This window comes from Uloborus diversus, chromosome 3, assembly GCF_026930045.1.
Source record: "Uloborus diversus isolate 005 chromosome 3, Udiv.v.3.1, whole genome shotgun sequence".
Lineage (NCBI taxonomy): Eukaryota > Metazoa > Arthropoda > Arachnida > Araneae > Uloboridae > Uloborus > Uloborus diversus.
This window is the reverse complement of record NC_072733.1, coordinates 56,673,025-56,699,516: the sequence shown is the minus strand read 5'-3', so window position 1 is coordinate 56,699,516 and position 26,492 is coordinate 56,673,025.

The window sequence follows — 26,492 nt, the reverse complement described above, 5'->3', positions numbered from 1 at the left end:
GATCTTAAAATCGATAGTTTTTAAAAACATCCCCTTTTTTGACTGACTCCCCCCCCATTTGGTACACCCCGCTGTTTTTAATCTTATTGGAATAGATTTTTTACTATCCAGATGGCCGATGGCTGTTCCCTATTGCAGTTACTTGCGGAAGGAGATGTTCCTCCTACATAGTAATTCTCCTCCCCCTCAGGCCATGGGGGTGGGGGGGGGGCAAACCCCCCCACCAAAAAAACAAAAAAATAAAAATAAAAATTTTCAAAAACCAACCTTAAATATTAAGTCTGCGCCACCCGCGCAACTACCCCTCCCCCCCCCGCCCATCGCAGGCCCCACTGCTTTTGTCCTTATTCGAATAAAATGCTTAAATTTTTTATCCAGATGGTCGATGCCAGTTCCTATTGCAGAGTTACTGGCGTAAGGGGATGCCCGCCTAAATAGAAATTTACCCTACTCAGGTCATGGGGGTGGGGGGTGGGGGCTCCTCCCCCCCAAAAAAAATATTAAAATTAAAAATTTTCAAAAACCAACCGTAAAAATCTGAAGTTTGTTCCACCCGTTCAACTATTCCCTCCCCCCCCCCGTAGGCAACACTGCTTTCGGTCTTAATGGAACAAAAATAGCTTGAACGTTCTTTTATCCAGAGGGCCGATGGCTGTTCCCTATTGCAGAGCCACTTGTAAAAGGAGATGCTCCCCTAAAATAGGATTTCACCCTCTTAGATTTAGGGGGGGGGGGGGGTCTGGGGCATCCCCCCCTCCTTCGAAAAAAAAACAAAGCTATCAAAAAAGCTACAAACTAAAGTTTTTAAAGAAAAAACTTTAAAATTTTGAAGCTTGCGCCATGACCCGCTCTACCCCCCCCCCCTCGTAGGACTCACTGCTTTTGATCTTATTGCAATAAATTGCTTGAATTTCTTTTATCCAAAAGGCCGATGCCTGTTCCATATTGCGTTTACTTTCGGAAAGGGGGTGCTTCTCTGAAAGTAAAAGTTAACCCCCTTAGGTAAAACGGGGGGTGGGGTGGTCAACCCCCCCCCCAAAAAAAAAAGAAAATTACCATAAAAACTGAATTATTTAAGAAATAAACCTTAAAAATTTGAAGTCTGCGCCATGACCCGCTACATCACCCCCCCCCCCCCGTAGGCCCTACTACTTTTGGTCTTATTCAAATAATAAGCTTTTTTTTTTAATCCAGAAGGCCGATGGCTTTTCCCTTTATCAGTCACTTGTAGAAGATGTTCCCCCTAAAATAGGATTTCACCCCCTCAGGTATTAGGGGGTCTAGGGCATACCTCTTCCCCCCCCCCCGTCCTTAGAAAAAAAAAATTAAAACCATCAAAAAACTAAAATTTTTAAAGGAAAAACTCTAAAATTTTGAAGCTTGTGCCATGACCCGCTGCAACCCCCCCCCCCCCCGTAGGACCCACTGCTTTTGATCTTATTAATTGCTTGAATTTTTTTATCCAAAAGGCTGATGCCTGTTCCATATTGCGTTTACTTTCGGGAAGGGGGTGCTTCCCTGAAAGTAAAAGTTAACCCCCTTAAGTAAAACGAGGGGGTCAACCCCCCCCCCCCCGAAAAAAGAAAGAAAATCACCACAAAAACTGAAATCTTTAAAAAATAATCCTTAAAAATTTGAAGTCTGCGCCATGACCCGCTCCATTCTCCCCCCCCCCCCCCAATAGGCCCTACTACTTTTGGTTTTATTCGAATAAATAGCTTGATTTTTTTTTAAATCCAGAAGGCCAATGGTTTTTCCCTACTGCAGAGTTATAGCGGAAGGGGTTGTTCCCCTTTAAATAGGAATTCGTACCCACATGTTATGAGGGGTTTTTTGGGGGGGGCACCCCCCCCCCAAAAAAAAAAAAATTATAAAAATTAAAATTTTTTAAAAACAAACCTTAAAAATATGAAGTCTGTGCCACTCGCTCAACTCATTAATGTGGTTTAACTGTAACAGGAAATTTCTTAATTGACTGTGATCAACCACTGGTACCACGGTATACTGAATTCCACTTAGTGGTGGTCTGAAACAATTTTTACTCGTCTCGGTACAACAGACCACCAATGGTTCTGAATGCTTGTCAATGCATAAAAATTTTTATTGCAAATACAAGCCAAGGAGCAAATTTGTAAAAAGTTGCTAGTACAGAATGTGCTAATAAAATTGTACATAAAAACAAAAAACAAGCAAGGGTTACAGATTTCTTCCACTAGCCCATTGGTAAAGAGTTGAGGGGGGGGGGGTGTTACACACACTCCTCCAAGTGAAATGATACCTCTGGGGGTGCTGGACCAGGGATTGCTCATTTTCTGGTCTAAATCAGAAAATCAGAGCTATCTTCAGGGTCACATCCAACTGGTTAAACCACAAATAGTGGCAGGTACGGATTCGATTCTTTACCCTAGAGCGACGAGTGGTAAAGAATCGAATTTTTAAACAATATGCTTAGATTTTTAAGCCCTGCAGACCCTTATCTGATACAATATGTAAACTCTGAGTTCTACTGTGTTTTTTGAAACCCATATCAATTTTTCAGATTTTAGAATATCTCTTACAATAGAACTTCAATTATCCACACTCTTAGCGATATCTTTGCATTTGTAAGCTCACATAATTTTGGGTATTATATCTCCACTGCAGATAATACATTGGTGGGACCTTTCTGTTCTTAGTCTGTCAAGTCGAGAAATTAATATGATATCCAAATTTCTGAGAACAAAGGAAAAACTAGCAATTCGCTGCTTCTTGGAAATGCTCTGTTGAGGGAATGGACAAAAACGAGTGCAACAAATTTAGTAGCAAGAGTTATGAATACGTTATGCTATTGTTACGTTTATGCTATTCGTTTATAACTTTTACAAATTAGTTAAATATCACTTTAAAACAAATTAGAAATAAGAATTTGAACAATTATCGCGAGATGCGCGTGCCCGCAGCGAATACATCCACCACACGCTTGGGTGTATATACGATCTGGAACTATCTTTTACAATCTAAATAAATAATATCAACGAATTTAATATCAAAGAAATTTAAAACGAATTAGAAGAAAAGAGTATGAACTTTTACTATTATCGGAAGACGTGCAACTCCGCGGCAATGTATCCGCACGTCAGTTGAAGTATCCGCGCAGGACGTGCGCACGTGCATCTACATTATTTAGCTCTGATCAATCCTAGAATATTATATATTAAATAGATAATTAAGAACAATGCATTCTAACTAACAAGTAAAAGATTATGATATTATTTTAAACTGCTATGAAATTTTTTAAAAAAAGATAGTGTAACTAATACTATTTAAACACTTTGTAAAGTTTAGTTTTTGTCAACCAAAGCCAAAATAAGGCTGAAAACTTACAGCCCTTTAACTTTGAAAATTTCTCAGTCCCAAAGTAACCTCGTGAAAAGATGAAAATTTACAATGTACAGGCTGTAAAACATAAACATAGTTATTATACCTTACAACATAACCAGTTATCATGATTGTCAGTTATGAAACCCTATATCCCCAGAAAAGAAACTAATCAGTTTATGCAGAATTTCTGATCAATAGAGACGTACCGAGTAGCACTTTGGCCGAGTAGCAGAGTACTCGGCCTTTCGCAACTCAGCCGAGTACCGAGTTCCAATTATGTTTTAAGAAGAACCACGGACACACACCTGACAAATTGTGAACTCATTGGAATAGTAGTATAGACCTCCATATAAAAAAAATAGTTTTTAAAACAAACTTCCAGATGAAATTTTATTATGTATTATTTAAAAGATTTTATTTGTGTCAATAATTTTACAAATAAGTTATTTTTTAAAGTAAAAATAAACAAATACATAAAAGGTAGGATTATCAAGTGTGAATTAAAACAAATTATATCAATCTATACTTCTAGTCATACAAATGTAAATAATTTTTTTAAGCAAATGAAACAATGTTAAAAGTACAAATGTGCAGGAGCACTGCAGACACATTCTTCTGCATTACAAGGAACATCTTTTTTAGTGCATAAAATGTGAGCAAATGAACATAAAAAAATCTGACTTTTGTCAGATGTCTTTAAATCCATAAACTCACATTTTGTGCATTATAAAAAGCATTCCTTGTAATGCCAAAACACGTGCATACAGAGTTCCTGCACATTTGTGCTTTTAACATTGTTTTATTTTTTAAGAAAGGGTATTTTTATGCTTCTTATAATTTTGTTGGTGGCAAAAATTCATTTAATATAAAAATTTCATATTTTCTGTACTTGCCTTTTTGCCCCATTTTTAATATTTAAGTTTCTTTAACTTTGGGGCATTAAAATATAAGATTTACTCCATTGAGGCATAACAAACTTCATTATTCTCAGAATTTGAATTGTAAATGATTGCAGTATATTATTTATATGCTTGCATTTTTTTTATTAATTGTAACATCTGCTTTGAACATTATTCAATATTTTACAACTACTCGGTATTGGCCAAGTACCTGATCAAAATTTGCCCGAGTACTGAGTACTCGGCAAATTGTCCGAACAAGCCGAGTACCCAGTAGTTATCGAATACTTGGTACGTCTCTACTGATAAACATAGCCAAGATTAGTTGTACTACATTAAGTTATTTTTTGAATAATTTATTTTATTTTTTATTTATTTTAAATTAATAACTATGCTTTTAAGGAAAATAAATTTAGGATTTTTGATGGAAGTGCATTTAAATTTCACATAAGACACAAATTAGATAAACTACTTCCAATTGAATGCAATATACCCCAACAGCCCGGTCATCACATATTGAGACTGTAGTTTCGTTCTTACTAGAACTCCTCAGTCAGGAATAGTGAATAACAGAGCTGGTTTCGGATGTCATCTCAATTCAGTTCTGACTTAGCCCTAGCTTAAAGGTGGTAACTTACTGCTAAATACCCATACTTTGTCTTCCACTCACGAGTCGAACCATACCATGCTGCGAACACTCGCTGGTGAATTCACTTTATCTACCAGTTTGTAGGCACTCTCAGCTTCAATTGAGATGATATCTGACATCTGCTCAGTTATTCACCAATTCTGACCGAGGAGTTCTAAAAAGATCCAAACTGCAGTCTCAGGATGTGATGATCAGGCTGTTTGGTACATTACATTTTGTTCTGGGGGCCTTAGCCTTGGGTATCTTACTGCAAAATATTTCAAATTGGCATAAAATAAAAATTAAATTTTTCAGATTAAAAAAATTAACCATGTATTCAACTGAATATTTTTTTACTTTGTGCATCTCAATTAATATCAATAGAATATTACTGGATATTAGGGTTGGGCAATGCATCGCAAAAAACTGTTGTACATCCTACATCTTTAAATCAGATTAGAATTTTTCTCTAAACCAATTCATCAATATAGCACTGGCTACAAATCCTACCACCAATATTCAGACACCATTCCACAATCGTTACCGTTTCAATATCTTAATTGTTTCAAAATTCTGTAGAAGCAGGGGCACCCAGATGGGAGGTTACTGTGACCTACAAAAATGCCCTTATTCCACAATTTTTTTCAGATGATTCATAAAATTTAACGATTACTTTTTGAACTTACCTTTAAAAAAAATAATGATGTTTAATGTCTCTTCTCATAAGATGAATTCATACTCATAGCTTATGCAGTACAATTCAGCAAATTAAAAAAATTTCCCAACCAAAAATTTAAGTTTTGTTATCTCTCATGGAAGTATCATAAGCAAACGAAGATCTTCACTTTTCCCAAAACTTGCAGGAAATGCAGTTTTTTAAGCTCTTGACAGAAAAAATATTGATGAACAAAGTTTATACATATCTTATAATCATTCAACAACAACAAAAGAAAAAAAAAAGACGCTTAAAGTGTAAAATAGCTACTAAGATTGCATGCACATATTTTGGTGTTTTGATGAACCCCTTTTTAAATGCTAAAAGACTGCTCACATCTTTTTGCATTAGGAAAAAAAATTCATTGTAATACCAAAACACCTGTAGCTATCTTGTCCCTTTAAACAGTTTTTTTTTTTTTTTTTTGGCAACTTCCTGCTAGCGTTAGAATCTGTTTGTAGTATCTGGGATAACTTATATTTTTCCATCTGGAACATATTTTGTAAAATTTAAACAAGCAGTTTACAGTGAAATCTCGTTACAACGAACTTTAAGGGACCATAAATTTTGCTCACTGTAACGGAATTTTCGCTGCAATTGAATTAGAGCAAAGTAATGGAAATGAAATATACAGAAAATTTCCTTTGTTGAAACCGATATTTAGTTGTATTGGTATTTGTTGTGACAAGATTTCACTGTATCTTCAAAAAGAAAAAAAAACTTACATTGTGATGTATTGTGACACTGCCATGTAAGGTTGGCGATGCATCACAATGTAGAAATTTCTACATTGCTTAGTCCAACTGAGTATAACAAAGTTGTTGTACATCATTGCAGTAATTTTTAAGAAAATAATGTATGGAGAATTATAGAATAAATGAAAACTTACTTACAAATGTCAGGGCCCGCGCTAAAGATTCGCCACTGCGCCAAAAGTGATAAAATTGTAAATTCAACAAAAGAAGCTGATTTGCTATAATTCTTGGCAAACGGAAAATTTTCGGAAATTTTCATAAAAAATAAGAAAAATATTTTTCCCTCGACCCTCAAAATTATAATTAGAAAATCTGCAAGAAAAAAAACAACAAATTGGGATTTCCGTGTCGTATGCATTGTTATTAAGTGCTTAGTAAAATATTAGTGTATACTGCATATTTAAAATATTAGCACTTGCATTGTCTATTTTATAAACTTACTGTTGACCTAACAAATTTTGTCTAACTCACGCAAGGAAGGTAAACACTAAGTTTAGCAGATGCCTTCTGTTTCACATTCCTGTAGCTATCAAGTGAATGAAATGTCAGAATTCAAGTTGTATGGCTAAATCATTTTATTTATAATTATCCTATAATTAACAACTGTAAAATACAAAACTATAACATTGGTAAAATGTATAAACAAATATGAGGAATTTCAACTCTCAAAAACATCCTTCATGTTCCAAAAGAACATCTTCAAAAACACATTTGACACCCTAATTTGACTTATCCTAAAAAATGTTTCAAAAATTTTAAGTCCCTAACTCTCATGGTGAAACTCTAAAAGCCATCCCCTAAGTGCAGGACGTCGCCACAACAGCGAACGATTCTCTCTAAAATACGACTATCGTCAGTCGAAAATGAGAAACGCGAGCAGAAGAAGTGATTTCCTTCTCATTTCCCCTGCTTATATAATACGGCGCACTCTATGCACGTCACGCCGGATATGCCTACGTAAGAGCTCAGTCTGGATGCTTCCAGAACATTCGATTTGCCGCGGAGCTATCGGGAGATTACATCATCTCCGCTCATGCTCTGACGTCACATCCTTCTTCCTGACGAAACACGTCGTTCGAAGTCGCTCTGATGTTTACAGGTTGATTCTCCCGTACGCGAATTGAAACAAGCGTCCTTTAAGGGACAAGATTAACTGCCTTTTCATTATTAAAGAAATACAAGTGAGTAAAAACATTTACACTTAGTTTTCAATTAGCTTTCATATCGAATTGTTGAGAATATTTCTCAAATAGACATTTTTGGCTATCAATGCCCTCCCTTCTCGACAATTCATTTGATCTTACATATTCATTTAATTTCAAGCATTATCTGATTTAAATTTCCAAAAAATTCTCACTCTTCAAAATTTCTTTAAAGACAATTTATCACTCAAAAAATTAGTAAATTTTTTAAATCTAAATCTCACGTTAGTTAATTTTTATCATCTCAAAAATTCGTTAGTTTCAACATTTTGTAAAAACAAACACTTAATATTCTTCTTGAATTTAAGTAAAACAACATTTGCACATCACAACAATAATATCACAAAACATAATTTTTAAAGTCCTATAGGAGTCCTAGAGAAAAAAAAAGTTCAACCATATTCAGTCCAAAAATTCTCAGTCACAATCGTATCTTCACAAAATGTCACTGATCTTAAAAAAACGCAGTTGACAAAAGCTCATGTTGGTGGACAGACATCAGATTTAATCTGAAAAACAACGATAAAAACCACAAGTAACTGTTCTAATATCAGCAATTTAACAACAATTGTATAATATGTATAATCATAATAAACAGTTTTGAATATAAGTTCAAGCTTCATTTTTGATCAAAAAAATAAAAACAGAAGTATATAAGCACATTTTTACATTAATTTAAGTTGACAATCCATACTATAAAAAATTTAACAAAAACATAAAAAATGACTTTCTGCACGCGTTTTTCACAAATGACTGCTCATCATCGAAAAATGATTATCAAAAAATTACAAACACTTTCTACAATAGGTTAATCTCTTGAATTGAAAAAAATTTCTTGGAAAAATTTTAAGTCGTTTTGGGTTAGTGGCTTCGTGAAAATATCTGACAAGTTAGATTTACTTTCTACATATGAAACAGTAAAAATATCTTTAGCAATCAAGTCACGAATAAAAAATAATTTCACATCAATATGTTTACTCCTGTGATTTTCAATTGGTGATTTTACAAAATCCAAAGAAGCTTGATTGTCTACATAAATAATTGCTTTTATTTTTATGAACTTTAAAAGTTTATTTTTCAAACATTCTTCCAGAATTCTGTCAAACCACAATGTTTCTTTTGCCGCTTCTGTCAATGCTATGAACTCCGATTCCATAGTTGATAAACTAACACTCCGTTCTTTAAAAGTTCTCCATTCAATAGGAGCTTTGTCTAACATAATTATTTGACCCCCCAAAGAAGTTCTGTCATCTTTATTTGATGCGAAGTCTGCATCTGAAAAAGCTACTATTTGGATTTTACCGCATTTTAATTTTAATTTTAAATTTCGGGATTGATAAACATATCCAAACAATTTTAAAAGGCCATCCCAATGACGTTTTCCTGGGTTATTCTGAAATTGAGTAAATAAATTTACAGTGTATGCAATGTCTGGTCGTGTTCTATTGGCTATAAATGCTAAACATCCTAACAAATTACGAAAAGGAAACTTAGTCATTTCAAACTTTTCATTTTCTGTATTAGGACAGTCAGAATTAGAGTAAACAATGCCTTTACTAATTGGAAGAGAGGTAGATGGGAATTTGAATTTCTTAAAACGATCATACACTTCTTCTATATAGGAAGATTGATGTAGATACAATTCCTTTCCCATTAATTCAAATTCTACCCCTAACAATTTCTTTGTACTTCCCAATACCTTCAAATCAAAATGTTTACTTAAAGAATTAATTGCACTGCTTATATGACTTTCCTTTTTACCAAAAATCACAATATCATCAACATATACAAGCAATAGAACATTATTATTAAAATATACACAGTTACATGATTCAAATTTCTTAAAACCAATTTGTGATAAAACTTGATCTAATTCATAAAACCACAAGCGTCCACTCTGGTGTAACCCGTAAATAGCCTTATTTAATTTACAAAAATAATCTTCCTTTCCTTTTGTTACAAAACCGGGAGGCTGGCTCATATATATCAAGTCATCAATTGGTGCGTATAAGTAAGCGCTCTTTACATCGCACTGTATATTTAACCAATTTGCACATGTAATTAACAGAGAAAAGAAAAATCTAATTATTCCAAAATTACATACTGGGCTGTATGTCTCATCAAAATTTTGGTTTTTGATCTGATGCATGCCGTTTGCTACCAATCTGGCCTTATAAGATTTAATTACCCCTTTCTCATCTTTCTTTAAAGTGTAAACCCAGCGAGACCCTACTGGCACAACATTTTCCGGTAATTTTGCCAAATTCCAGACTTTTCGGCTATGCATAATTTCTAGCTCAGTCTCCATTGCTTTTTGCCATTCAGCACTTTCTTTTACCTTTAAAGATTGTTTGTAAGTCCTAGGGATTTGAATTTCTTTTTCTAGTCATGAATTCTTATTGTTTTTCTTTGAGCTTACAGACACATTATTTACTTGCCCCTCTGTTAGATCTTTCCTTTTAAAACTAAACTTATCTGGATCGTATTTTATATCTTTTAATTTACAATACTTTTCAATGTCATGTTTAGATCTTAACCTTTTCTTTTCCCCTTTCTCATAATAATATACATCATTTCGTGTGCTATCCGGTCTTTTCACTACTTTTCTCACCCAAACTGCATCGCGTAGGTGTAAACCACTTTCGCTGTCAGAATCCTCAGATTGAGAACTCGTTTCACTTTCCCCGCTAGCAATCGAGCTTTCAGAATCGGTCGAATCTGAACCCTGCTGTTCATTTGCCGTTTCATTCTCGCTCAAGGTTGCAGGCGGAAGTGCCATGGGCCATGAAAGAACTCGATTCTCCTCCTCATTTGACTCATTTCGAAAGTCAGTTTGGAAAAAATAGTTTTCTTTGAACGATACACTTATTGATTCTATGATTTTGTTGCTGTCGGGCAGATAAATTCTATACCCTTTTCTATTAAACGCGTAACCTATGAGAACACCTTTTTTTGCTTTTAAATCCAATTTCTTTCTTAATTGTTTGGGCACACCAACAAACAATATTGTTCCGAAAGCGCGGAGATGCCTTATAGAGGGTTTTCTCCCCCCATAAAGTTCAAATGGGGTTTTAGTCTGATTGGCATGGCAAACCCTATTCCAGGTGTACGTAAAATATTTCATTGCCTCTGGCCAAAAATTCTGAGGTAAACCGCTCTCCTTTAAAATCACCCGCGTACTATCTGCAATTGTTCTGTTAAAGTTTTCTGCCGTCCCATTCTGTTCAGGAGAATAGAAATTGGTTAATTCATGATGTATACCTTTCTCCTTAAAAAAATCATCTAACTCATGGTTTACGAACTCAGTTCCGTTGTCTGTCCTTACAGCCTTGACTTTCTTTCCCAAAAAATTTTCCGCTTTTATGATATGATTCATCAAAATTTCGGGTACTTGGCTTTTAAACTTTATAGGGTATAGAGAACTTCTTTTTGAAAAATCACCTATAACAGATAAATAATAACGTTCTCCATTTCTACCCTCAACATTGCAAGGCCCCCAAACATCACAAAAAAGCAAGTTCAACGGACTGTCTGACTTTGTATCCCCAATAGGTTTAAAACTCACTCTTCTGAATTTTCCTAATTTACAAGTGTCACAATTAATTTTAACATTTTTAAATTCTGGTAAACCATTAACAGCTTGTGAACTCCCTGTCTTTTGGATACATTCTGTATTTATATGTCCGAAACGTTTATGCCAGGTTTCAATATTTATATGATTGGACTCTAAAAAAGTATTTTCATTATCAGTATTACAAACAGGCAATTGGTTTGATTTTACAGAATCAACAATATATACACCATTTTCTAAATTTGCTTTAAAAATCAATTTACAAGTTTTATCTAGTACTTTCACGGAGCCACCACCCCCTTCAAATTTAGCACCTCCCAAATCAAATTTGGGTCCGGACAATATATTTCTCCTTAACCTCGGTGAATACATGACATTTTCTAAAACAACAGATCTATTTCCGAAACGAACTTTAATTTCCCCGCTGCCTTCAATGGGAAAAGTCTGTTTCTTGACTGCTACTGCCATTTGAACATCCGTTAAGGGAGAAAATGTCCTAAACCAGTTCCGGTTATGGGTATAATGATGACTGGCCGCCGTGTCAAAAATCCATGTCGATTCCTTTACCCCTACTTCATTTAAATTTGCCTCTGATAAGAAAAAGGATCTATACTCACATCTGTCAGTTGATGGAGATCTCCGCCTGGCCGTTGTATTTCTATATCTGGCCCCCCCCCCTTCGACGATTCCTTCCTCGTTGGTTCGATCTTCCCCTAGAATTTCCATGTCCTGTGGTGCTTCCTCTCTCGTTGACTGGACTTGGGGACTGGTTCGTCGTGGGATTTTGTTGTCTCAGCTCTGGGCAATCCTTCCTGAGATGTCCAATGCGGTCACATCTGTAGCATCGCTGCCGATTATGAACTGTCATCACCTCAAGCCGCTCCTTAGTTTTCGTCTTCAAAACCATGCGGTTCTCTTCAATCACAAGATCCACTACCAGTTTTTCGAACTTGAAATCCTGGTCACTCCTTGTAAGCATTGCTTGGACTAGATGATCATATTCTTTAGGCAAGTTCTGTAAAAGCTGGAAGCAGATACAGTCCTCAGGATATTCGGGATATGTAACCTTAATTCGATCAAACAATCGTTGTAAACGGGCCGCAAAAAGGGAAATATTTTCATTTCTTTCAGGTTTTGAATTTTGCAGTTCCAAGAACAGCTGCATCCGGGCGCATTTGTTATCTGGGTAGAAGAACAATTTCAACTTTTTCCATGATTCTCGGGGATCTTCACAATTTTCGATAATCTTCCTAAGTCGTTGCTCAATATTTAAGAAAATCATAGAAACTGCTGCTCTCCTCCGAACATGGTAATCTTTAATATCCGCTTTTGTGATTCCTTCCTCTTTGTTCTCGATCGGTTCTTCTTCTTCACCAATAACAATTTTCCAGCAGTTCCTGTCCATTAGCAGGAACTTGAGGTTTGTCGCCCATTCGACATAATTCGAATCATTCAATTCTTCAATTTTAACGGTTTGGGTGGACATAGTTCTTTACTGGGCAAAAATTTCGTATCGTTTTCAATTCATAAATTCTTTCATCTCTTCGCTTCGATGAGATCGCTCAAAAAATTAATTTCCAAATTTCTAATCGATATTTCATCCAACAACATTTCTTCTTCAAATTCACTTTCTTCAAGCTGACGAAATGTGAATAGGGAAGGGCAATCTGGGCCCATAACCCTCTTGTTGACCTAACAAATTTTGTCTAACTCCCGCAAGGAAGGTAAACACTAAGTTTAGCAGATGCCTTCTGTTTCACATTCCTGTAGCTATCAAGTGAATGAAATGTCAGAATTCAAGTTGTATGGCTAAATCATTTTATTTATAATTATCCTATAATTAACAACTGTAAAATACAAAACTATAACATTGGTAAAGTGTATAAACAAATATGAGGAATTTCAACTCTCAAAAACATCCTTCATGTTCCAAAAGAACATCTTCAAAAACACATTTGACACCCTAATTTGACTTATCCTAAAAAATGTTTCAAAAATTTTAAGTCCCTAACTCTCATGGTGAAACTCTAAAAGCCATCCCCTAAGTGCAGGACGTCGCCACAACAGCGAACGATTCTCTCAAAAATACGACTATCGTCAGTCGAAAATGAGAAACGCGAGCAGAAGAAGTGATTTCCTTCTCATTTCCCCTGCTTATATAATACGGCGCACTCTATGCACGTCACGCCGGATATGCCTACGTAAGAGCTCAGTCTGGATGCTTCCAGAACATTCGATTTGCCGCGGAGCTATCGGGAGATTACATCATCTCCGCTCATGCTCTGACGTCACATCCTTCTTCCTGACGAAACACGTCGTTCGAAGTCGCTCTGATGTTTACAGGTTGATTCTCCCGTACGCGAATTGAAACAAGCGTCCTTTAAGGGACAAGATTAACTGCCTTTTCATTATTAAAGAAATACAAGTGAGTAAAAACATTTACACTTAGTTTTCAATTAGCTTTCATATCGAATTGTTGAGAATATTTCTCAAATAGACATTTTTGGCTATCACTTACTCCTTTGTTTTCCAATTGAAATTTTCTGGAAATTTTTTTAATTCACAATTAAAATTAACTAAATTTAGGTCTTTGGCTAATACAATTAAAATTTGACTACTTTGTTGGCTAACAATTTGAAATCCCTAGCAAGGGCCCTGTATATGATGCATGCTAGACGATGTTTTTTTTTCCCAACATCTTTCTTGTGCACTTTATAAAGTTATTTTTTAATCTTGTTATGGTGTTTTTTACTTGCACCAAATCAGTGCACCATCAAGCCTGGTACTATTATCTGACAGCATATTGCACCCAGGTAAGAAAAAAGTGACAGAATACAAAAATGTTCAATTCCTACAAAGCAACAACTAAAAACCTAATGAATATATTGTATTATTAGTACCCACAATTAATAAATAATACAGTAGAAGACCGTTATAACGCACACCTTGGGACCAGAGCTTTTGTGTTATACAGGTTTTGGCATTATATAGGTCAATTCAAATTTTGAAACTAATATTCAGAATATATCTATAATATTAGCATTTCAGAATGAGTTCTATCTGCAACGAGTCCTAAAGCACTAATTATAAACCATTAGTCATTCACAAATAAATATGTTTCACAATCAAAAGAAAGTGAATTATTCCGCACTTCTGCTAGCTCCACGGTTAACATAACAGCTGCCTTTTCAAGAGCCATCTGGTATTTTCTTTTTTCTGTGAATACTAATTTTTATTTAAAAGCTTTGAATTAAGATGAAAAGATGAAAAACAGTTTCAAAATTGAATTTACCTAACAATATTTATGTTTGCAAGACAAACCAGAGAGATTTTTTTTCTTCAAAACCTATTGTTTACTTTTGAAAAGTAGTGCGGTTTATAGACAATTGCGTTATACAGGTTGGCGTTATAAAGGTATTCTACTGTACTCCTAATGTTTCAGCTACGAGCCTAATGCTTTTGCTTTTAAAAACCAGAATTTTCACCTTCAAGTTATGGAGTTCTTTGAGCACTATTTCGTGACATCTTGGGATACAATGCTGTAAGATCATGCCTATGTGATTGAGCCACTTTCTGCTTCGACAAAACCCTGCAGTCTGTCATCATATTAATATGACTGTTTGATAGACTTACAGTAAAACTCCGATATAACTTCACTGTCAAATCCCATCTTTTGGTGACGTTATATCGATTTTGGCAATATATCGGAATATAAAGTGTAAGATTACAAATAATGTTAAGAAATGTGATAAAATTAAAGCACGATTTTACCTCTTTAAGTTTAAAAAAATAATAGATTTCAGGCTCCAACATTAATTAGTTTATCTAAACTACCTGTTTTCTGGTCCAAAATATTAATATTTTTTAGTTTCAGTTTGACTTTTTTTTTTTGCTCAAAAAAGATAGCTCTGTTCTTTTCTAATGCAAGAAGGCTGTTCAACATTTTTCTATCAGTCGCATATTCCTTTAACAATTTTGTTAGTTTCTAAATGTGATGTTCGTTTTAGTTTCTGACTTAAAATTCCCTTCTACATTCTCAAGTTCTCCTTCAGATGAATCGGAATCGCTAACTTAATAATTTCCTCGAGAGCCATATTTTCAAAAGCTGAAACTGATTTTTTGGCATCAATGTATTTATTTACTGTGGAAGATTTTGCAAAACAATCTCTTTGTTGATGTTATTCTGAATCTCTCATTTCAACATTACTCTGCACTGTTTTTCACCTTCAACTAAACCCCATATCTCCAGCTATTGACTAGTTTCTGGTGTAATTTCATCCCATAAACCCATTTAGCTAAAAGGGTTGTAAAGGTTGTGTAAAATTTAAGCCCTGGTGTAAAAAATGCAGGCACATGTTAACAAAGCCCCACTTTCCTATTCAACCACTGATAGTGTTTTTCGGTAGAGAGTAGACCACAAGTTTATTGCAAACGAGCTCTCCACAAAGCGTTTTTGCCTGGAAACATTTTGGAGTACTCTACTTTTGAATAACTTGAATGGGAGTGCTTATTACACTATAGATACAGAAGAGAATAATCAGTATTTGTAATTAAATAATTGTCAACTTACTGTAAACATCAGAAAATTTTTTGAAAAAGCATTTTTTTGGAGCATGGTATTAGTCTGCGTCATAACAAGCGACACAATTATGGTGGCATAATAGGATTGGTGCTTTAAAGGGTGGGCCTTAAGTCAGGGTTTGACTGTAAATTCAAGACTGCTTCCTCAATCAGGATCCTTCCATAATTTTGGTCAATGGGAATACAAAAAATATCAATTGCTTCGTTGCTAGAGCAAAGCATGTTTTTCTATTTGCCACAACCTACCAAATTTGAATTTATAACCTATGCAGCAGCTAAGAGGTGTTTCACATCATTATTTATAATGAAGCATGTTAGTCAAGATTTAATTTACTACACAAGCCTTAAAGTTTAGTCTTAAAACTTTTTTGACGAGAAGTAAACAAATCTTCAGAAATTTCAACTTCATTCGTTCAAGGAGAATCCTCGCTTCAAACCAATAGGATCGTTCGCAAGGCAGAAAATTTTGTTAAAACATCTCTGACTGTGCAACGACCCAAATAGTTTGAAACGAAATTAAAATACATGCAATTCAGCTTTCGAAACAATTGACAGCATGAAATCACGCGGGTAAATATCTCAAAGTCAAAAAATGTTTCACCTTAAATTCAGCACATATGTATCAGCACACGCGATGTAGATTCATTAAAACGAAAAAAAGTCAAAGATATTTACAGAATTGTGAGCGAAACTATATAATTTTCTCATCTCTCAAAAGAATAGCGACCGAAACAAAATAATCATACGTGAAATAAATATAAGAACAAAAAAAACTTAGCAGCGAAGTAGTAACGGTCCAGTTTCACTTAATTGACTTGTAAACAAGCATGGAACAGCGGTTACAGGGTTACAAGCTCCTTTTAGTAAAATCGAGTCGTCAGAAGAAGGCATCTACTACTGTAATCACGAAGAATAAATTTGAAAAATAAACGTAATAATACAAAATGCATGAAACTGATGACTTTTATCATTTCATGAACGCCGCCATTAAAAATCATAAATATCATGTGACAGATCACGTGACAGTTGCGCACCCTTTTTTAAAGGAGCCAAAAGAACCGCAAGGACATCTCCAAGCCTCCGTTTTCACCCGGATGCACCTTGCTTTCACCCCAGGGTGCCAAAGGACCTTTCAACGGCTCCTGTAGTTCTAACAGTGTACTGCTATATTACAGAATTTGGATGGTTTTCTTTTTCACTGATACAGGAACGATTAAAGATACTGATTCAAGAGGATGAAAAGTTGTGCATCGAAAGTCATTACTTTCTATGTGAATGTGAAAGGTTTACTTAGACTTCAATTCATTAATTAAAAACCTTCTGCTTAAATGAATGTCTCAGTTTGAAACTCACTGTTTATAGGAAATTTGCTGATATAAAGCAGTAAGATTAATCGCAGTTATTATTTGAGTTGTGTGTAAGTACTTTTATAAAATAAACATAAAATTCATTCTGGTCTGAATAAAAGTTTTGTAATAAGTGACCAAATAAGGGGAGTCAGTACCCATTATACCATCAATGTTGATTTGCACAGGTTCATGTACCTTTTTCTGAAAATCTATTAAAAATACAATTATGAAATTTTTTCAGTACCTTAAGTAGACTTTTTTCTCTATACTGAAATAAAATTTTATAGAAAGAAAGCTTAGGTTTTTTTTTTTTAAATTCTAATGTGTAAGTTACTGTATTTGTTTCCAAAAATGCCATTTTGCAACACGAAATCAGCCCCATAAAAAATACTTTTTGAATATGAGAAAAAATTTAATTCAGTATAGGCAGTTAGATGTATGGAATAGGTAGTAAAAATTTCAAAGCCTAACACAATTTAATTTATGAGAAAAAGGAACATTTAGTTTCAAAAATACCATTTCGAGACATTGCGATTTAAAGGAGAAAATCATACCTCATCAAAATAGCTTTTACAGTCGACTCCCGCTACAACGCGATCCGACTTACACGAAATAGCTATAACGCGATTTTTTCCCCGGTAAAGAATTTTAGACCTAACGCGAATTCTCCGCCCGCAACACGAAAATTTTCCGATGGGAATCACGGTGTGTAATGGATCTTCATCCCTTTGGCATCACTGAGAGCGGAAGTTCCCACACCGTACTAGTTTAAACATCGCTTATACAAATAACTACTTCTCATTTTCCATTTTTTTTTTTTTTCATTCTATATGGGAAAGTTGATGAAATATAATGACACATAAAAGCACTGTTTCATTTAAAGATTGAAGATAGAATGAAAAAGAGAAAGTTTCTGACAAATAAAGAAAAGCTAAAGATTATGTGCTTGAACAATTATAAAATGCGTCCGAGGTAGCACGACAATTAGTTATGAGTGAATTTTCCAAATCTGCAATGCAATTAAAAAGCAAGAAAAGGAAATCCGTAAAAGTTCACAGAGTAGTTTCTAAGCAAAATGCAAAAATTATGAAAATGGAAGCTGTTCTTGTATTGTAAATTTAAGAAACCAGGAAGAATGGAAACGTTATGAAATCACATAATAAATATCACATAAATCATCACCATCTGCGTCTTTTAAAGTTAAATATCATTCTTGTATCAATTGTACAGTTTACAGTACAACTATAGTGCACTATTTCAATTGTTCATTTATAATTACTATTTTAATTTTTTAAAACAACGAAGAGTTTTCCCTTTTCTTCGTTAGTTGCATCCCTAAAATGAAATTGTCGGCCGCACTTCTGAAAAACGGAGGGGGGGGGGGGCTACGGTGATGGCCCTGAAGTGTACGCGGAAAAAGTATTATTAATGCATTTATTTCTTGTTGAATGAGTTTGAATATTTTTTCTTTCCAAAATTAAAAAAATTCATGTTCTAAAGGAAAAAAAACCTTCAAGAAAAAAAATCCCCCCCAAAAATTTCGAAGGCGCAACTTGCGCCATAATCCCCCCCCCCTGTGGGCACCGCTGCAGTTTACCACTTTTATCGGCTGATTTTTCATCCTAAAATTCACACATTGAAACTAGCAATGGGATTCCTTCGAACCATGCACTACGTAAGTTAGTTCTTTTTAGAATTGCCTCTAAGGGATTGTACACAATGCACTGTGTAGTTTATGCAGTAAATATGCATCACACCGTGTGATGCATCTTTTCACACCTCTCAAGATAAATATATACATATCATACAAAGGGGAAAATGCTACATTTAACCAGAAAATAAAACAAAATAATACACGAGATTTATTCACTTGAATAATAAAAAAAGACGGTTCATCGGATACACAGTAAATAGAAAAATATCATAATTATGAAATGGACTTACTTAATATTGACAATTGTTTCACATACAATTTGAAGAGCAGAAAATGATTCACTAAACTGGAATTGATAACTAAATGCTGCTCGTAATTCATTCACTTCAATAAAAAAAAACGGTTCATCGGATATAAAATTAATCGCCCCGGGCGCCAGAAAGTGTAGCTATGCCACTGATCACCATAGATCATCTAAAACTGCATTTTTCGAACTAAAATTTTCAGATTTTTTTCGGGAGAGAGCCCCCAGACTCCCCTTTACGTGTCACAATCACGAATAATTCACAAATGGGAATGCGTGCTTGAAGTTTGCATTTTGAAAAATTATAGAACAATGATCAAGAGTCTCTTCCTCCCTTAACATCACCATAGGTCGTCTAAAACTGTGTTTTTCAAATAACAATCTTTAAAATTCCCGGGGGTGAGCCCCGTACCCCCTCTTCTGAACATAATTAAATATAACGTACGATTGTGTTGAGAACTTAAATTTGGAAAAATTATCGGGAGAGGCTATCTTGGACCTCCTCTCCCCCATCCTCCCAAACTTAAAATATAATCTAAAACTGCGTTTTTATGTCTTCAATTTCAAAATAATGCAAGAAGGTAGCCCTCCGACACCCCTTAATTTTGATTGAATATTATCCTTACAATTAAATTTATAGTACTAGTACTAAGGTCTAGTAATACGACTATCCCTTCTGAACCATAAACCAAATCTTCTCTCTCTCTCTCTGCATATTGGAACATGCGTTTGAAATAATTAACGGACCGCCGAAAGCGTACTCCCCCCCCCTCCCCAGTTTTTTGACCTAGCGACGGCCTACTGACGATTCCTTTCCAAAATTTAATGACCGTGTCTCTTTTTCAATGAAGGGAACATCACAGACGGCATGGAGTTGATGTCCGTTTCAAAGCTGGATCAGACGATTTGATTTCTTTTCAATGTTTTTATAAATTTTCTGGTAGTAGCACAATTTTGCATGTTGAATGCGTGTTTTAAAAATGATGAAAGAGAGAGAGGTCAAAAATGTTTTATTGTTTGTGATAATTCTGAGCAGTATGCTCCAGTCTTCCATTGATTCATTTGCACCTCGACAATCGTTAAGAACTAGTTTTGAATTTTGCGAATAACATATTTTTTATCCCTCCAATCGGCAATTAATGTATTGTCTTCATTAACGAGTTCAAGCTTATGAAGAATTTTTCATTTCACTTTACTACCATCTTCTCTGCCATTTTTAAACTGATTGTTTCAATTTATCATTAGATGATTTTTATTAAAAGTTTCAGTGATGTTGGTTTTCGCTGATGGAGGTAGAACAGTCTGTTCTTAAAGGGTTCAAATTATTTTTCGAAAATCATATTTAGTTTCTTCTATATCTGATATGTATAAAAGGAAGGATACTTGATTCATGAAAATTCTTGAGTTCTGATTTTCGATGTGTACTGAATAGCTGAATCAATTTTTAAGAATTTCCGAAACATATCTGTCACGGGGTGTCTGATTCATCTTTTTTTTGGATATGCAACTTCAATTGTAGAAAAAATTTTGGATTTTGAAAAACTTCCAGGAGAGCGCCCCTCACCGTAGCGCCAGAATAACACCGTCTTTGTCATTAAGAGTCATCTAAAACTGCGGTTGTAGTACTGCAATTTTGAAAATTTTTTAGGAGAGATCCCCTGATTACCCCCTCTTTTCTTAACACGATTAAAGACAAGCCTAGAATTGCGTTTTTGGTGTATCAATTTCAAACATTTGCCGGGGGAATGGCACCGAAATTCAATTCCCACTAATATTATCGAGATCTATCAAAACTGCGTTTTCAAAGTTACAAGTTCGAAAATTTAAGTGGAGCACCCCTCTCCCCCCCCCTCCATTCTCGTCAACATTATTAAAAAATCGTGTTAAATTTGATTTTCAGGGCTTCAACTTCGAGAAAATTCCGGAAGAGCTTCCGAAAACTCTTTTTCTTAACGTTACAAAGGTCGGCTACAATTGCGATTTTAGAGCTTCAATTTCAGAAAACTGCTTTTCCCCCCACCATAGATAGCATTTTTAAAACTTTAATTTTGAAAATTTTCCTGGGGTGAGCCCTAGGATCTCCTTTCCCTAACATTATCACAGATAGTCCAAAAACTGTGTTTTTAGAACTACAATTTTGAAAACAAAGGAAAACCCTTTTTCAAACAACGTTAAACTGTCTACAATTGCGTTTTTAAAGTTTCAATATTGAAAAATTTCCGAGAAAGGCACAACAAACCTTTTATCCCCCTAACATCACCAGAGATCGTCTAAAACTGATTTTAAAACTACAATTTTCCCCCGGACCCACAATCTAAGGGACAATAAAATCACATTCATATTGCATAGATTCATATTGTGTAAATCTAGTAATGCTTCCATCCCAAGCCAGAGAGTTGAATGAACTCTTCCTGTAATAGGGAAGTTGCAACCTATTAAATGTTCATATTTTGGCTATTGGATATTGTTAATTGACCCTCAAAACTAAAAAATTCATCATCGCCGAATTTTAAAACACCGTGGTTGATTTTTAATGAATTTTTAAAAATTCACGCGCAAAAGTGCGCGCTTCTGAAACGTCACGAGCCTACGTCACAGGGCGCGAATGGGCAGCCTTCCGCCGAAGATCCCTTGTTTTCGCTAGGGACATTTTGAGCGCGCTGATATTTATATTTTTTAGAAATTCAATAATCCTTTTGAACACACTTTGGAGGCCGGATTCGTTAAAGCACAATCTAAATAATCTTCCTCAAGTAACACCAATGAGATATTCGAATATTTTCGAGAGTATGAGAGGTTTAATGTTCCAGAAACGCGAGGAGTTAAATGCGGGGAGAAAGCCTTTTACGTTTCGCCTTCGAAGTCGAATGCGTGACTTTCGCTTCTCCCCGTATCAGAAGAGGGGATGACGTCACTTCCTATGCCATTTGACGTCACAAGAGCTTGAACTTTAAAAATTAATTTAAAAAAAACTACTTATCGTATCGCAAAAATTTTTTCACCTATGATGTTCATACATGTTACTCTATCATATAAAAATAAAATTGAAAAATCGAAAACTTCCCTATTGTTCATGCGTTTGAAAAAAAAAAAGTTGTAGCAAAATTCAGGGGTACACAAAACTTGTTTACTCAAGGTGCACGTTGGAAAATTTGGGAAGGCAAGGTGGGTCAACAATCCAAACAATATTTCAGTTCAAAATGCTATTTGTTAGCACTACCCCCCCTCTCCCCCCATGAATGTGAATGGAAATTAAACACTCTAAAAACTGTTATATTTCACCAGATTCAAAAGTGAGAAACCTTTTTTTTTGGGGGGGGGGGAATTTGCGCCATTGAACTTGGGGGGATGGGTATCCCTGTGCAGATGGGTGAGTGCTATCATCTAGTAGTGCAAGGAAAGTCAGTTTCTACAGGCGGTTAGTTTTAAATTCGAATGTAACAGCTTACCCCGGTCTCCCCAACTGCTCTTGGGAAGTTATCAAGCGATTCACATAAAAACAATTTAAATAATATTTACAATATGTATATTTATTTGCAATTATCAATTAATAGAGCATAGTTTTTTTTTTTTTTCAGTGTCCTATAGTTTCATAAAACATGTTTTCTATCATTCTTTGAAGTTTTAAAACATTTCCTTGTAATGACAACGCACATGAATTACTGAAAAATGATACAGACTTGAGTTAGACCTATAAGGGAAAATATAATGATAGAAAACGGGGAGATAAAGAGTGACCGAGATTTTTCTCGAATGCTAAGCATGTTAGTATGTTTCACATGAGACAGCATCTTTATTTTCAGAGAAAAAAACTTTTTTATTGTTTCATTGTTTGCTCAAAAAGACATTTTGAATTTAGAATTAAAAAAGAAAAAAAAAGAACACGATTACATTCCGAATGAATTCTGTTACTTTTTGAAAAAAAGTTACTTTTACGCGCTCTTTTGATCAAAACTGTGTTTTAATCAAACCTAGCTTAATTATTTAATATCTATATCGTTGAATCTTTGATAAGCACTGAACTTTAATGTCTTGTGCGTTAACCATTTTATCAGTTGTCATCTTTATTTATAGCAGCATCTTTATTCTATTATTTTTTTTTTCAATCTACGAATCAACGATTTGAATAATTTACTCTGTTATTACGTTCACTCTCTTGTGTTCTTACCACTCCTCACTGTTCAATGGTATTTCATTAGTAAATTGTAGCTGGATTACTTTGCAAAAGTTTCCGCTTTTGAAAACTGCCCATTTGAAAAAAAAAACATATCATGTTTAAAAAAATTTTGATGACTCTTTTTTGTTTTTCGTTTTTTAATGTTTATGAACATGTTTCCATTTAGCATGTTTCCTTTATTTAAAAGCAGTCAGCCTTTTTCGCTCGTCATTCATTTTTATTTACCTCCGAGACTTAATATTAACAGAAAGCAATTTTTAAATATTAATAATGTAAAAAAGAAAATAAACGTCAGTCACTCAAGAAACCAGCCCTGAATAAACCTAAGTATAACACTAAAATCATAGTCAAACTCCAATCTTGTTGCGACTTCTGGATAAACGCAACGACACTTTCTGAAATTAACACCTTCTTTTCGTCTTCACTTACTATTTTACGCTGATTAATTACCATGATTGAAAAACATTTGATTTTCATAAGATGTGTGAAAGTAATAATTATTAAATGATGAGAAAAATTATCTTCGAAAAATGAAAAAATACTAATATTTTACTTTTAAGACCAAAAAAAGAATTAAAAAAAATGTGTGGTTAAAGCAAAATTTGCCGCCCCTGAAAAATTTGCCACCCTAGGCAGCTGCCTACTCTGCCTATTGGGAAATTGGGCCCTGGTGTCAATACCTTTCAGAAAAACTAATTCCTATAACTGCATCACAAAAATCACTCCGAAGCTAAAATTTGACCATTTGCTCCTGTAGAGAAATGTTGAAAGAGCAAACCGGTCTTCGTCTTTGCATTTGCCTGAAGGGAGAGGGGTTCGGTTCCCGTGACAGCTATTAACGTCTAATTACTTCCCTCTGTGGGAAGCTGTTTAGAGAGGGACCTTTATTCCCCCCCCCCTTTAAAACCGAGTGAAATTCTGCGCCATCTACATTTGAAAGTTGGCAAATGAAACTAGAAAACTCTCCCTTAAGGGGGCGGCTGGCCTGGTAATGCCAGGGCCGGTTCATGCTGGCCCATCCGCCACTGTTAATAGAGTTCTTTTTTCTCTATTATTTTTCGTTCATTTTAAAAATTAAAATTTTTGTTATTGTATTAAGACTTTTTTTCAACTTTCATCGCATGTTTCCACTTATTTTTAACTATTGTGACTAATTTTTAGAATATTTTTTTATAATGACTATGACCTTGTTATCTCGATATCTCGAACTTTTTTTTACCGTCCCTTCGACTTCGTGATATGGAGAGTATACTGTATTTGAGACATTTTAAGAATAGTTTCTTCATGAATGTTCTGCAACTTAATCATTATTGAACAAAAACTTATCAACACAAATTTAATTAAAGTTTTAGGACCAGCTGATATTGGGAATGTTATTCTTAATTGATTAAACAATGGGATTGTTTTCTTCAGTCAAAAGTACTACTTTTAGTCACTGGAGTTGATAGAATGAGCAAAAAAAAAAAAAAAAATAATAATAATAAAATAATAACATGGACCCAGAAAATACTTTCATTTTCCCAGCAGTTATTTTTTAATTAATTTTTTTAAATGTCCGATTTTTCAAACAAGGCGTGGTCTTCATGGCGTCACAAATGATGAACTTATGCGCGTATTCCACTTGCGCTCTGAATGCTTACACTTGCTGTTTACTGCGAGTCCACGTTATGATAATCAAGAAGCAAATTTAATATTGCGCTCTACGCTTGTTATGAACCATATCGTTGCCATACATATGAGTAAAGAAGTGAATTAAATATTATGCTCTGCGCGAATGGCAACATTGAATGGCAGTTCCTCATGTGTGATGTCATAGGCAGAAGAGTAAAAAATAATGTTGAGTCTGCGCATCGATTTAAATATTTTTTTTAAAAACAGTAAACTTCGTCAAATTATTTTAAAAATGGCCAAATACTAGGTTTTTAAGCATGCTCTTTCAGAAAAAAAAATACTTTCAAAATTTAGGAAATGACCCTATTCAGTAATGATTTGATACACAATTATCCTTGTAAATTATGCTTTTGTTTAAATTGTCAATTTTTTAAATTACTGCATTAAAAAAATATCCTTAGTGGCACAGAACTCACTAAAAATATTTGAGGTTTTACAAAAGACCCTAAGTTCTTTTTTTTTTAAATACTTTTTTCTTGCTTAAAGAATTTGTGAAAAGCATAATGTTCCCTGCTGAAACTAATAAAATTGGCTGAAAAATTGAATTGGCTAAAAATTAGTCATTTCAAAATTAAAAGACAGACTTAATATTTTAATTGAAGAAATGTTAATGAATTAGCAACTATGAATAAATAAACATTGATGTCAGAAGTTGCTATCTAAATGCTAATTTTGATACATTGGCAATTATTGCCGATAATTCTGTATTACTTTAGTGTTTATAATGGGATTAGCTTTATTTTAATTACATGCTATTACAACGAAAACTACATTGTTGGTTCAAAGTTAATGGATGTAAAATATATTTAATACTTAAAATTACTCTTCAACATGTATTATCTCAAATTTGTTGCTTTGTGAAAAGAAATTCAGCTACACGGAAAACTACGGTGATAAAGATTCAAACTATATGGGCAGTGTTGTCATATCACTATAAAGCTAAAAATAATATAAAACCAAAGTATAGATCAAAGGTACCTTACTAGAAATATTTTGCTTAAAAAAGCAAGCAAAAAAAAATTGCCTGGTCATTTTTATACTTTACTCTCGCATATTTTTTTAAATTGTAGTATTTTTACATAATCTTCGGGATGTCTTAATTAGAAATCTTACTGTTCTCCTGTTTCTTTATTCAGAAAATTATGTATACAAGCTTACATTTATGTTGTAAACCTTAATTTCAGAAATTAAAATTTAAATTAATCATATCAGAAATTAAATTAAGATTATTTATCTAGTTTGTAATTTTTATGATTGAAAAATTATGTAAAATGACTTCGTTATATATTTTGTTCAAAATATCATATACTCTTTGAACAAAAAAATTAAAAAAAAAAAAGTCAAGAAACTATTCTTATTTGGGTGCAAACTCATTTCTAAATTATCTAGTCTCAATTATGTTTAACAGAATTAAATCCATTAATTTTTCATCATATAATGTCAATTTCAATTCTTTATTTTAGTCAATTGTTCATATCCATAAAGGTGGTAGTTGATGCAGGAATAAAAATAAAATTAATGGAATTTTCAAGAGATTTTGTTTTGTATTCATTTGCAAAAGATTCATTTTCCAATGAAATAAAATTGTTGCTGATGTTGTTAATATTACCTGCATGTATAAATGCC